The sequence below is a fragment of the Phyllobates terribilis genome, unplaced genomic scaffold (genome assembly GCF_046119375.1).
Source record: "Phyllobates terribilis strain yellow unplaced genomic scaffold, ASM4611937v1 Scaffold_5__5_contigs__length_657084704, whole genome shotgun sequence".
Classification (NCBI taxonomy): domain Eukaryota; kingdom Metazoa; phylum Chordata; class Amphibia; order Anura; family Dendrobatidae; genus Phyllobates; species Phyllobates terribilis.
Window position 1 is genome coordinate 337096379 of NW_027362765.1, and position 14457 is coordinate 337110835.

Genomic DNA, 14457 nt, shown 5'->3' on the forward strand with positions numbered 1-14457 from the left:
CACGAGCAGCGCACCTCCAGGAGGTATCGCGGTAAGACACTAAACCCGTTACCTCATTACAGTTGGAAGGAGACCCAGGACAGCGACCCGGTTGTCAGCCGTATCAAAGAACTGATAACCCAGGAAGGTTACTCCCTGGAGAAGGACGCTCCTCCACAAGCCAAGCAACTGTGGAATGAGAGAAGCCGGCTGTTCATCTATAGAGAGAAGCTGTGCCGGAGGTATGTCAACCTTAGGACCCATGAGATGGTATGGCAGATCGTAGTGCCCAGGACAGACATCCAGATGGTGTTGGAGGCCTACCACGATCGAGCAGGGCACTTTGGCTGGAAGAAACTGGAAACCCTCCTGAAGAGTCGGTTTTATTGGGTTGGTATGCGGAGCTCCATAGAGAGATGGTGCCGGGATTGTGGACCTTGTAGCCTCAGAAGAAAAGACTACAGCAGCCAGAAAGCACCCTTGCAGTCCATCAAGACCACCCAGCCCCTGGAGATCTTTGCCCTGGATCATGTCAAGCTGTCACCCAGCAGGTCAGGATACTCCTATGCCCTGACCATGGTGGATCACTACTCCCGGTTCCTGGTGGTAGCCCCCATCAAGGATCTGATGGCAGAAACTGCAGCAAGGACGTTTCAAGCATACTTCTGCAGGCCCCATGGATACCCAGATAAGATGCTGACGGATCAAGGCCCTGCTTTTGAAGCCGAGCTGTTCAAAGAGTTTTACCATCTGTACGGGTGTAAGAAGATTCGGACTACGCCGTAACATCCTCAAACCAATGGTCTATGTGAAAAGATGAACAATATCGTCATAGACCGGCTGAAGACTTTACCTCTAGAAGAAAGGAATCAGTGGCCAGACAAACTACCTGACCGGGTAGATTTGTACAATCACATACCTGTGATTTCCACCAATTGTGCTCCAGCGTACCTCATGAGAGCAAGACGGGAAAGTTGCCCATGTGTATTGCCAAGTTTTTAGCAATAAGGTTCGGATATGGCTTTAAAGAAGGCAACCATTTGTAATATAACGCAATTTTATTTATAATAGATCATTTGAAAGATTAAATACAGAATCAAAGGAATAGTATGATATTATGATATTGCGTACACTTTTGTAGATTAAAGGTTACTAAGGTTAAATACTTATAAAGGTTACATACTTACTATTGGATAGAAGAAGAAAAAGATTTCCCTAGTACCATATACATCATCTGTCCGGAAACTTCAGCTGGAGAAGTGCTCAGCGATGGGCAGAGAATGCGTCCTAGGTCCTACACTTTGAAGAGCGTCTTCTTCAAAGGCCCACAATGCTTCTGCCATAACTGAATTCTTCAACAGCTTTATACTTTAGAAAAATGCTTACCCAACCTAATATTACGTAAGCATGAAAGTTCATAGGTTGTTGTCCAACATTCAAATCCCTCGACAGTGGCCAGCTATCACAGATGAGCAATACTGGACAAGACCTGTTCACGGACCATTCTACTTCTGTCATAATGTTTACATATGATAAGAGTAAATCCTACAGCGGGTTATAAATCAGAACAAGGTTTTCTTTCCAGACAGTATATTGTGCTAAGAAGCTATGTATCAGTGAGATACATTCACAGATAAAGTATACCTTAACACAGAATATATAATTAGAATATTGATTAAAGGTTGGATACATCATAATGGGTTTCAGATAGCCACTTATATTTTTGGTACTACAATAAGCTTCTCCATCTTAAGCCATATGTCTGTAGTTTTATTTACAATTTTGTGCAATCGTCTGTCTCTGGTTCTAGCAAACACAGCGTATACAAAGAGCTAATTCCCTTCAGTAATAAAGATTAAACCTCAAACTTAACCTAATGCTTTAGTATGTCTGGACTAATGACCCCTACTCTACTGAGGTAAGACACCTACAAATGCTGAGATGTCTGGTTTATATTTCAATATGGATTTGAAATATAAAATAGCCATTTTTCATGTTCATACTACAATCCACCCTCAGTTATCGGAAACCATATATTATTTATATCCAACGCCATATCCCAAAGGAATAACTTCAACAGATGAGCGACATAGAGATAACAAAGAAGGAATACATTGTATACAGCAACATAAAGCAATACATGCACAAATTATTGCAAAAATTACTCCTAAAATATAGCGTAAGTACCCAAAATCAGGCAGCTAGGAAAATAACCAGTCCCACCATTTACCATCACTTCGTGTGATGTGATTAACATCATCCTGTAACTGATCTATTTGAGACTGCAAATCTTGGCTGTGATCAGACAGATTAAAACAACACATCCCACCAAACTCTTGACATCCATGATTATGAATTAACAACAAATAATCTATGGTTGCCCTATTTTGTAAAATTGCTTTTTGGTAACTTTGTATATCCAATAATATATTCTCTAAAGCTCTACTAGTAATATTTATTGATCTAGCCACAAGAAAAGATAATCTACCTACAGTATGGGCAGCATATACCGCTATGACAGGGGATCCTACCATTGTCAAATATATTCCTAGAATTTCTGATTCAATTAGTAAGTTTACGTTATAATTACAATTTTCTGATAAGCGAAAAAAATCCCCTTTTTGAAGGCTTAATTTTACGAGATGGGAAAGTTATATTCCCACAAGAAAACATCCACCCCTTGGGCAATTTTGCATGTTGTATGTATGAGGGGGAAGTTACTGTATTATTACACTTCATATTTTCCCCGACATTATTTTCTTACAATCTTTACCTGTACGGGAACTACAAATAATATCAATCTCATTATTCCCTGTTTTTCTTTCTATTTTCATTTGCTGGCATTTACCTATTTTATTTTGGTCGCAAGTCATTTGATAACATAGCTCAGCAGATGCAATCTTTTGAGTCTTTATAGTGATCATACCTTCAGTAATAAAATCTTCTCCAGTACAGTTTATACAAGCGTAATACGGGTTGTATGTATAATTCTGAAGCACATCTCCTTCTTCTACCTTCTCAACTTGGATAAATCCCCCTATCAATTTGGTCCACAGTCGTAAGGGGGTTGGTATAGCTACCATACAAGTTTCCAACACATTTGTAGCTGTAGCAGTCTTTGCCATACAAAAATGGCTCATGTTTGTCAGTTGCGCCAAGTAACTCCATAAATTCTGCTTAATTTTCCATAAAACCTCATTCTCCTTCTCCGGCGTTTCTCTTTCCCTTCTGTATAACGGTTGGGTAGTGACAGAGACCAAAAGGACCGTGCCTGTAACACCGATCATCCACCATCTCCAATTTTGAGTCTAAAATGGAAATATATATACATTAGTCTCTGAGATAACACCTGTCTGCAGGAACATGTTCCCACTTCTCTTGTCCTGGCTTCTTCACTTTTAACACATTGTCTGCCCCTAGGGCGATCACCTCTGCAGGTTCTGGAGGACCTTAATCTCCAGGTTGCTTCACCAAGATTTTTGCACCATCATTCAGAAAATGAGTGGAGCCAAAACCTCTGTCTCCTCCAACTGTTATTATTGTAGGAGCTGTTCCCTTGATTATTTTCATTTTCTGAATAGACAAAATTAATAATTGAGCTATTCTGTCTCCTTTTTGGATCAACAAGTCACTATCCCCACTATTCAACAGGAGTACCTTGATTTCACCTTGATCATCCTGATCTATCACTCCTCCCATCACTTGAATTCCTCTCAGGGCCAAACCTGATCTTGGAGCTATAAGACCAAAATGCTCAGGAGGCATTTGTAATCCTATAGCAGTTGTGAAGGAGACCCAGGACAGCGACCCGGTTGTCAGCCGTATCAAAGAACTGATAACCCAGGAAGGTTACTCCCTGGAGAAGGACGCTCCTCCACAAGCCAAGCAACTGTGGAATGAGAGAAGCCGGCTGTTCATCTATAGAGAGAAGCTGTGCCGGAGGTATGTCAACCTTAGGACCCATGAGATGGTATGGCAGATCGTAGTGCCCAGGACAGACATCCAGATGGTGTTGGAGGCCTACCACGATCGAGCAGGGCACTTTGGCTGGAAGAAACTGGAAACCCTCCTGAAGAGTCGGTTTTATTGGGTTGGTATGCGGAGCTCCATAGAGAGATGGTGCCGGGATTGTGGACCCTGTAGCCTCAGAAGAAAAGACTACAGCACCCAGAAAGCACCCTTGCAGTCCATCAAGACCACCCAGCCCCTGGAGATCTTTGCCCTGGATCATGTCAAGCTGTCACCCAGCAGGTCAGGATACTCCTATGCCCTGACCATGGTGGATCACTACTCCCGGTTCCTGGTGGTAGCCCCCATCAAGGATCTGATGGCAGAAACTGCAGCAAGGACGTTTCAAGCATACTTCTGCAGGCCCCATGGATACCCAGATAAGATGCTGACGGATCAAGGCCCTGCTTTTGAAGCCGAGCTGTTCAAAGAGTTTTACCATCTGTACGGGTGTAAGGGTGTAAAATTAATAATTGAGCTATCCTGTCTCCTTTTTGGATCAACAAGTCACTATCCCCACTATTCAACAGGAGTACCTTGATTTCACCTTGATAATCCTGATCTATCACTCCAGCCATCACTTGAATTCCTCTCAGGGCCAAACCTGATCTTGGAGCTATAAGACCAAAATGCTCAGGAGGCATTTGTAATCCTATAGCAGTTGTGATTGCCTTTACCACCCCTATTTCTAATCTAATTTCCTCATGAGAGTGTAAATCTAGTCCTGCTGCCTGTGGGGTGGCTCTATAAGATCCCAGAGCCCCTGGCTCTAGTTCCCAATAGAGAACTGTCTGTCCTGTGGTAGTAGCTTTTAAAGGCATGATCTGTAAATTGGGGGTAATCATTCTTATTAACGGTGTTTCCTGTTCTTGAAGTGACTACCATTGTCACTCTGAATTTGCAATGGAATACCGTAATATAATATTATGGTTTCCATGGTTTTAATGGTACTGTTAGCATTGGCCGTTTTACACGGACAAGCCATCATATACACTGAGTATGTATCCACAGCCGTGCATACATATACACACCCTCCATCTTGTGGAAGGGGGCCGATGTAATCTACCTGCCAAATTTGTCCAGGTAGTTTACCTCGGGCTATTTGACCCCTAACAACATGGGGGACAGGTCTTTGTTGTGAATGTTGGCATACTGGACATTTCATAATTGTTTCCTTGATTACATCTAACCTGATGGGCACCCTCTGGTCTGTGCCCATTGAGTCAGTCCGAGCAGCTCCTCAGTGGTGTCAGTCCGAGCAGCTCCTCAGTGGTGTCAGTCTTTACTGCATTCAGTGACTGATATTTTGGACTGTTCGTCTGCTACTGAGTTGAAGAATCTTTCCACGGGATCTGAAGCACAAATAGCATCAACATGAAACACAGTCACTTTAATTATTTGTACAATTGCCCAGATATCTTGCCACAACTCTTTTCCTCATACTTCTTTGTTATGTATACTTGTAGTCTGATAGCCCACTGCGTTCCACACACGGTTGTTACCTTGGTACCTAGCTGACCCTTCTGTAAACCACGCTTGTTTCCTCTGCTCAGGAATCAATTGTTCAAAGGGCATCTCCTGCTGCTGAAGTCCCATAGCGACTTTGCTTACCTTCTCATACAATGTGGAGATTCCACTAACTCCTGGTTTTGCTCTGTCCTGAATTGCCTCAATTTGCTTTCCTCCTAATTCTGTAGTTATAATCTTGCACTCACTGAATTGTTTTGGAGTTCCATTAATCAAATTGGCCTCCGCCCCTGTATCTACCAATATTTGTGGGGCGTGGCCAGCATGTCAATCACTTTTATCTGTCTCCCTCCATCGATCCCCCATTTCAGATGAAGACATCATATTAGAAGAAAATGATGCCCCCTTCTGTTGGGCTTTGAATTCCTGTATCAAGGATTTAACTTCAGCATAAAGATCCTCAAACCCCAGTGCTGTGGGCTTTGCTGGCGACGAGGAGGAAGTGGGCCCTTTCTCTCCCCGTGTCCCACCCGCCCCCTGCTGTGGGGATTCAGAATCTTTTACTGTAACCTTTCTATTATGTGAAACCTCTGACTTTTTATTAAGTCCTCTATTTTGATACAACTTCCACATCTCGTCAGTACCAATCCCATCTATTTTATCCCTGTGGACACCATCCCATTGATCAGGGCTACACTCTATTCCTGATTTGGCTATGGCCAAAGCAACTTTCTTTTTATTAACCTTCCCTCGTCTCCTTCTGTATTTATACTGCGCTACACATACCGCTGCCTTTTTTGCTAAATGCTGATATCCATCACATCTGTCCATTAATAACTTATTCTGACACTGTGCTATAACCAATGCATTCTGGGCCTCACACAACTGTCTTTCCAATTCCTGAACTTTTGTTAATATACATATTCTTTCCTCAAGCTGTTTTCTACATGCATGTAACAAAATCCATCCTCTCCTGCTCACAGCACCCAATTCCTGCTTTTTTTCCACTCTCACTTTTTGCAAGCATTCAATGACATCATCAGGTTCAGCATCATTCAAACATTTGTCCCATGATTCACTTAATCCAACACATTGCGACCACTCTTTGGCCAAAATATGGTAAGGAGCCTGCTCCCACCCTGGAATTTCTACAGAAACACTTACAATCTCTTTTTTCTTAAAGAGAGGCATGTTTTACGCAATATCACACTATCACACAGAGTCCCTTCTACTTTCCAATAAAAAGAACTTCTGTGCCTTCTGCGTATCCTGCTGACTACGCCAAATTATGTATTGCCAAGTTTTTAGCAATAAGGTTTGGATACGGCTTTAAAGAAGGCAACCACTTGCAATATAACGCAATTTTATTTATAATAGATAATTTGAAAGATAAAATACAGAATCAAAGGAATAGTATGATATTATGATATTGCGTACACTTTTGTAGATTAAAGGTTACTAATATTAAATACTTATAAAGGTTACATACTTACTATTGAATAGAAGAAGAAAAAGATTTCCCTAGTACCATATACATCATCTGTCCGGAAACTTCAGCTGGAGAAGCACTCAGCGATGGACAGAGAATGCGTCCTAGGTCCTACACTTTGAAGAGCGTCCTCTTCAAAGGTCCACAATGCTTCTGCCATAACTGAATTCTTCAACAGCTTTATACTTTAGAAAAACGCTTACCCAACTTAATATTATGTAAGCATGAAAGTTCATAGGTTGTTGTCCAACATTCCAATCTTGTGACAGTGGCCAGCTATCACAGATGAGCAATACTGGACAAGACCTGTTCACGGACAATTCTACTTCTGTCATAATGTTTACATAATAAGAGTAAGATAAGAGTAAATCCTACACTGGGTTATAAACCAGAACAAGGTTTTCTTCCCAGAGAGTATATTGTGTTAAGAAGCTATGTATCAGTGAGATACATTCACAGATAAAGTATACCTTAACACAGAATATATAATTAGAATATTAATTAAAGGTGGGATACATCATAATGGGTTTCAGATAGCCACTTATATTTTTAGTACTACAATAAGCTTCTCCATCTTAAATCATATGTCTGTAGTTTTATTTACAATTTTGTGCAATCGTCTGTCTCTGGTTCTACATCGGATGACAAACACAGAGTATACAAAAGGCTAATTCCCTTCAGTAATAAAGATTAAACCTCAGACTTCGCAAACTTAACCTAATGCTTTAGTATGTCTGGACTAATGACCCCTAGAGTCTACTGAGGTAAGACACCTACAAATGCTGAGATGTCTGGTTTATATTTCAATATGGATTTGAAATATAAAATAGCCATTTTTCATGTTCATGCTACACCGCCCCAGGAAAGGAAGACCAAGAGTCACCTCTGCTTCTGAGGATAAGTTTATCCGAGTCACCAGCCTCAGAAATCGCAGGTTAACAGCAGCTCAGATTAGAGACCAGGTCAATGCCACACAGAGTTCTAGCAGCAGACACATCTCTACAACAACTGTTAAGAGGAGACTTTGTGCAGCAGGTCTTCATGGTAAAATAGCTGCTAGGAAACTACTGCTAAGGACAGTCAACAAGCAGAAGAGACTTGTTTGGGCTAAAGAACACAAGGAATGGACATTAGACCAGTGTAAATCTGTGCTTTGGTCTGATGAGTCCATATTTGAGATCTTTGGTTCCAACCACCGTGTCTTTGTGCGACGCAGAAAAGGTGAACGGATGGACTCTACATGCCTGGTTCCCACCGTGAAGCATGGAGGAGGAGGTGTGATGGTGTGGGGGTGCTTTGCTGGTGACACTGTTAGGGATTTATTCAAAATTGAAGGCATACTGAACCAGCATGGCTACCACAGCATCTTGCAGCGGCATGCTATTCCATCTGGTTTGCGTTCAGTTGGACCATCATTTATTTTTCAACAGGACAATGACCCCAAACACGCCTCCAGGATGTGTAAGGGCTATTTGACCAAGAAGGAGAGTGATGGGGTGCTACGCCAGATGACCTGGCCTCCACAGTCACCAGACCTGAACCCAATTGAGATGGTTTGGGGTGAGCTGGACCGCAGAGTGAAGGCAAAAGGGCCAACAAGTGCTAAGCATCTCTGGGAACTCCTTCAAGATTGTTGGAAGACCATTTCCGGTGACTACCTCTTGACGCTCATCAAGATAATGCCAAGACCGTGCAAAGCAGTTATCAAAGCAAAAGGTGGCTACTTTGAAGAACCTGGAATATAAGACATATTTTCAGTTGTTTCACACTTTTTTGTTAAGTATATAATTCCACATGTGTTAATTCATAGTTTTGATGCCTTCAGTGTGAATGTACAATTTTCATAGTCATGAAAATACAGAAAAATCTTTAAATGAGAAGGTGTATCCAAACTTTTGGCCTGTACTGTATATATATATATATATATATATATATATATATATATATATATTTTTTTTTTTTTATTTAGAATCATTTATTTTTACTTCAGACATGTAGTTCATACACAATCTAAAATATGTAGATCTATATTCTTTCCATTTGAACAAAGGAAATGTTTGACGCCTAAAAGGAATTTTCATAAGTGATCTCTTGAGCAGCTCAGAGCTGTGCAGTCTCCCTACTTCCTGATTTCTGGCAGGACGGGCTCTTCTCCCTGAGTGATAGCTCTGATGAGCAGCAGAGCTGTAGTATTATTAGAACTATAAAGCTCAGCACAAGAGCCAAAAGGGAGAAGGCAGGGAGCAGCTAACTGGCGTATAGAAATGAATGGGCTGGACAGAGATAACGCTATGTTAGGAGTTAACTTTTCTCCTGGAATGTGACTACTGCACACTCTCTACCAAGGTCTACTAGTGGCTGAACTCCATGGAAATGAGCTTTACACTATGTAAGATAAAAGCTCTCATTGAAGGAGAATGACAGCAGATAGAAAAAGCTAGTCAGTGGCAAACTTGCGTATGTTCATGCTGTTTAACTAATTAAAGCAACTTAGTAATTTGAGAATACCTGTTTATTGACGAAGGTGTTATGAGACTTAATGAGGTTGTCTGGTTTAGAAACCACTTGCACATACTTGGGGCACTATACAGGTTAATAGTGGGGATTCTCCGTTGTAAACCTGAACCCATTTTATGCAGACTAGAGAGCAGTTACATGGAGTAAGTCCCACTTTAAAGGTCCCAGTACTTCATTCATTACATACTCAGCTTATTGATTTCAATGGAAACTGTGCAGTACCTCCTGTTTCTTTTGGTGGCAGTGCAGGAGAATTAAATGCTTGTTGCCAGATTTTTCAACAAATTGCTTATCGCTGAGATTGCCAGCAACAGATCATACTTTAGTCAGCATATTGGGGCCCTTCTAACAAAAAGACATTAACTAATGCAGAGATTCCCTTTAAGTACAAAGCATATGTCAGTATACTATCTGCAAAGTAAAAAATAAATAAATTCTTAAGTGCTTAAAAGGAACGTGTCATCTGTTGTTTAACCCCTATCTGCCCTACATGTATAGTGCATGTTGGGTGCAAGTGTGTGGAGTGGACTCTGCAACTCAACCCGCAATATACCTGCAGATTCCAGCTGTGTTATACTGCCGGTATTTGTCTGTAAAAGCCGCTATTAGAGCAGCTCTGGTTGCTGCTGTTAAACACTTAGATGCTGCAGTAAATCCCAGACCGTGGTAGTTAAGGTGCGATGTCCCAGAGGTTCACCATTTTGGATGCCCATGGGATGTTGCCTTCCACTCCCCTTCACTAAGTGAAAGTGCTGCTTATGGATTTCAGTGGCAACCATGAGCCTGCTGACCGCCCCCATGGCTGCCATGTTGGTACATGAAAAAGTGGGATTGAAACATCGTATAGATCCCAAAAAATGTTATTAATGAAAACCTCAGCAAATAACAAGCCCTCATAAAGCTCTATCGACCGAATCGCTGAAATATTTTCACCATCAAAATAAAACTATACAAGTTTGATATCTGTTTTTTCAAGTTTGCTCGACGTGAAGAATCATGTTCACAGGTCATTTTCACCGCACAATGAAACCTTAGAAACAAAACCCAAATACGGCAGCAAAAACAATGAAAAACGCAATCCCATTTAACTTCACTTGGAATTTTTGTTCCAGTTTTCCAGTATATTGTAGGGTAAAATGAATGGTGTCATTCAAAACTACAGCTCTCCTCTAAAAAAACTCCCCCAGCCCTCATACAGCTATGTCACACGAAAAGGGAGAAAGAAGGAGAGGAAAAAAGAAAAATGATAATAAAACTGCTGAAAAATCTTCTGTATACAACAGGAAATATGAAACTAATTTTGGCCGGGGTGATAATTGCAAGATCTGTGGGTGTGTTTTTTTAGTTTAGATGGTTACTATAGTAAAAAAAAGTAAAAAGAAAAAAATAAATTTTATGTAAAAACGTAATTTAAACAATTGGTTATTTTTTGATAACACATTCTCTTTAACTGCTCTTCTCTAATAAGATGGCAATATTGCAGCGCTGCAAAAATAGGAAGAAGTAGTTTATCAATTTTAAAGCAGCTTCTTGGAAACTAATGACTTAGTCATTGATATAACATCCTGACAAAATGACTGTTCACTGTCTGTTTCTGAGAAATTAATTCAAAGGTCACAACCGATATGGCTGCACTTCCTTTTGTCACTTTTGGAAAGACAGACAATGGATAATGTCACATGACTACATGACGTCATGGAAGGTCCTTTTACACCACCACGAGCCGCCGAAGACACCGGACGCACCATACAGGACACTGGGGGCCATCAGAAGGTGAGTATAATGTTGTTTTTTATTTTATTCTTTTTTAACTACAGGTACTATGGTACCCGGGTCTGGAGGAGAGTCTCCTCTTCTCCAGACCCGGGTACCATCCACACATTGAATCACTTAATATCCACATGTGTACATGTAGTCATTAAGATATTATGCAATTCAACGCAAGTCAATGGCGGCAATTACGCTGCGTTTCCGCAAAATTAATGGATATGCTTCAGATTTTTCCGCAATGCTAATCCGCAGCATAAATTTCCGCAGCATGTGCACAGTGTTGCACAGCTTCTGGATACCCACAGTTGCAGTATAAAACTTCACAGAGCAGATTACATGGGATAACAAGCTTTTACTTCTCAGAACATGAGGTAAAGGAAAAAACGCACAGTCACACAGTACTGCACCAGGAAGTAAGAACAAAATAGAAAATACAAGAGAGACTTTTTTTCTTTTACAATACAGTAAACAAGGAAACTTTACACAACGTCGCCATCTACTGTCAGATGAGCATAAAGTCCTCCTTCACGCAAACAAAGAAGTCCACAACTGTTGCATATACCAACACACAGCACATGCGGGTTATCATTGAGGACCATGGGGCACGCATTACCAAGCATTTAAGCGTTTTCGCTTTGAAAATTCCGCAGCAAAAACGCTTGAAAAATGCATAGTGGGCACGTAGCCTCAAAGTCACTTCAAAACTGAACAGGTCCCTATAAAAATAAGTTTTGTAAATTTCCTTGAAAAAAATGAAAAATAACTACTACAGTTTTAAATCTTCTAAAATGCTAACAAAATAAACAACATTTTACAAATGGTGCTGATGTAAAGCAGACATGAGGGAAATGTTATTTATTACTGTTTTTGTGTGGTATGACTATTGGGATCAAAGGCATAATCATTCAAAGTTTGAAAAGTGCAATTTTTAAAACTTTTTTGCCAAGTTTCTGATATTTTTATAAATAAACGCAAACCATATCAGCCTAAATTTATGATTATTATAAAGTATCATGTGTCACAAAAAACAGTCTCAAAAGCTATGGGATATGTTGAAGCATTCCAGAGTTATTACTACATAAAGTGACACTGGTCAGATTTAAAAAAATTGGTTTGGTCACGAACGTGTTAAGCCACTTTGTTACCATTTTGGCAGTTTGCTTCGGGTCATTGTCCATTTGGAGGACCCATTTCTGCTCAAGCTTTAACTTCCTGGCTGATGTCTTGAGATGTTGCTTCAGTATTGCCACATAATCTTCTTTTCTCATGAAGCCATCTATTTTGTGATGTGCACCAAGTCCCTCTTGCAGCAAAGCAACCTCACAACATGATGCTGCCACCCCCTTGTTTCACAGTTGGGATGGTGTTCTTAGGCTTCTAATCTTCTCCCTTTTTCCTCCAAACTTAACTATGGTCATTATGCACAAAAAGTTCAATTCTAGTTTTATAAGACCACAGGACATGTCTCCAAAAATTAAGGTCTTTGCTCCTGTGTGCATTTGCAAACATTAATCTGGCTTTTTTATCTTTCTTTTGGAGTAATGGCTTCTTCCTGGCAGAGTGGTCTTTCAGCCCATGTTGATACAGTACTCGTTTCACTGAATTGTCACTCTGACAATCTTACTAGCTTCTGCCATCCTCTTCACAAGGTCTTTTGCTTTTGTCCTGCGGTTGATATGCACATTTCGGACCAAAGCACGTTCATCTCTGGGACACAGAACCCGTCTCCTCCCTGAGTGGTATGATGGCTGGACATTCCAATCTTGTTTGTACTTGCATATAATTGTTTGTACAGATGAACGAGGCACCTTCAGATATCTTGAAATTGTACCCAAGGATGAGCCAGACTTGTGCAAGTCTACAATTCTCTTCCTGATATCTTGGCTGATTTATTTACACTTTCCCATGATGCTACACAAAGAAGCAGTGTGTTTCAGGTGTGCATTAAAATACATCCACATGTGTGTCTCTAATTAACTCAGATGTTGCCCAAAAAACTATTAGAAGCTTCCAAACACATGGCATCATCATATGGGCAGTCGAGAATTGTTTAAATACATAGTAATCTTAGTATATGTAAACTTTTGACTTTGCAGTAAGTAATAAAAATGCCTTAAAACATTCTCTCTCTCATTATTCTGGCATTTGGCAAATATTAAAAATTATGGTAATCCTAATTGACCTACAACAGGAAAGGTTTATTCTTATTTCATGTCAGATATTGAGAAAAACATGCATATGTGTCTTTTTATATAGTGTATGTAAACTTATGGTTTCAACTGTATATATGTATATATGTGCACATCTCATTGCTATAGCAAATCAGTGGGAGTCATCAACAGTGATAAAGTAATAGAAAAAAAGGAAGAAAATTGAATCCTTAGAGGAAAAGTAAGATGATTTGTCTAAAAAATGCCAGTGTAAGGAGGCTCGTAAGCTCCCCGGGGAGCCATTGCATGGTTTATAAGCCTCCTTACTCTGGCATTTCACTCTCCTCACTGGGATCTAAGGGGTAAAGATTTTCCTTCTGAAGTCTCTCACACAGCCAAATCAGATCTCATGCTTTGCACTGCCGAGGGGCAACACCCCGGAACACCATGGCTGCAAATTGAGATTCTAGTTTGCCATTTATCCTAAATCATGTGGCAAGGCTTGTTAAAAGGTTGATATTGAGTTTTAGGATTGCTACTTCTAATAGGTGGCACTGGAAGAGGCAGTTTGCAAGTTTTGGGTGGAATTTCTCTTCAATAAAAATACTTTTTGATTACACCAGTGATTTTTTTCCTTTCTCTACAGACTGGACCAGTCATTGGGGAAGCCCTCACTGTTTCTTTCTGGATCAGGTAACTGATTTCCCTATGTAACATAGATTCCACTGCGTGTGTCATGGGTGTGTCAGAAGTGACAGACAGTCATCCTGCAGTTGGTTGCAGGAGATCTCTTCGTTTGGCCTTACAGACAACTTCTTAGAATATGTATCTCTAGGACCCAGTGGCTAGCTTCCTCTGGCTAATTAACACTCTGGCCTGGATGTATAAATACCTGTTGTGAGACAGAGGGAGGTGCCGGCGATATTCATTACCCCTTGTGAAGGCTTGAGCAAGAGCAGTGCTTCTTCTCTGGTGCTAGAGAACGTGTGCGGATTTGTCTGGAGTCGACTAAAGCTAAGCGATTTTCCCTTGTTTGTCCCCCCTTGTTGTCTTTAGTGTTTAGTGGGGATCAACTAG

General features: G+C 40.6%; 2 long non-coding RNA genes across 2 annotated transcripts in view; one reads left to right on the forward strand and one right to left on the reverse strand.

Moving 5' to 3' along the window:
- Positions 1 to 14457, forward strand: part of LOC141271157 (uncharacterized) — a 40740-nt gene that overhangs the window by 24498 nt on the left and 1785 nt on the right. Inside the window, exon 2 of the long non-coding RNA XR_012321849.1 lies at positions 14027 to 14073. This is a non-coding gene — a long non-coding RNA (uncharacterized lncRNA). The remainder of the gene's footprint in view (positions 1 to 14026; positions 14074 to 14457) is intronic.
- Positions 2451 to 7124, reverse strand: LOC141271156 (uncharacterized). The gene is made up of 3 exons (XR_012321848.1): positions 6948 to 7124; positions 5178 to 5339; positions 2451 to 3287 (listed from the first exon to the last, which is right to left on the reverse strand). It is a non-coding gene; the product is annotated as an uncharacterized lncRNA (long non-coding RNA).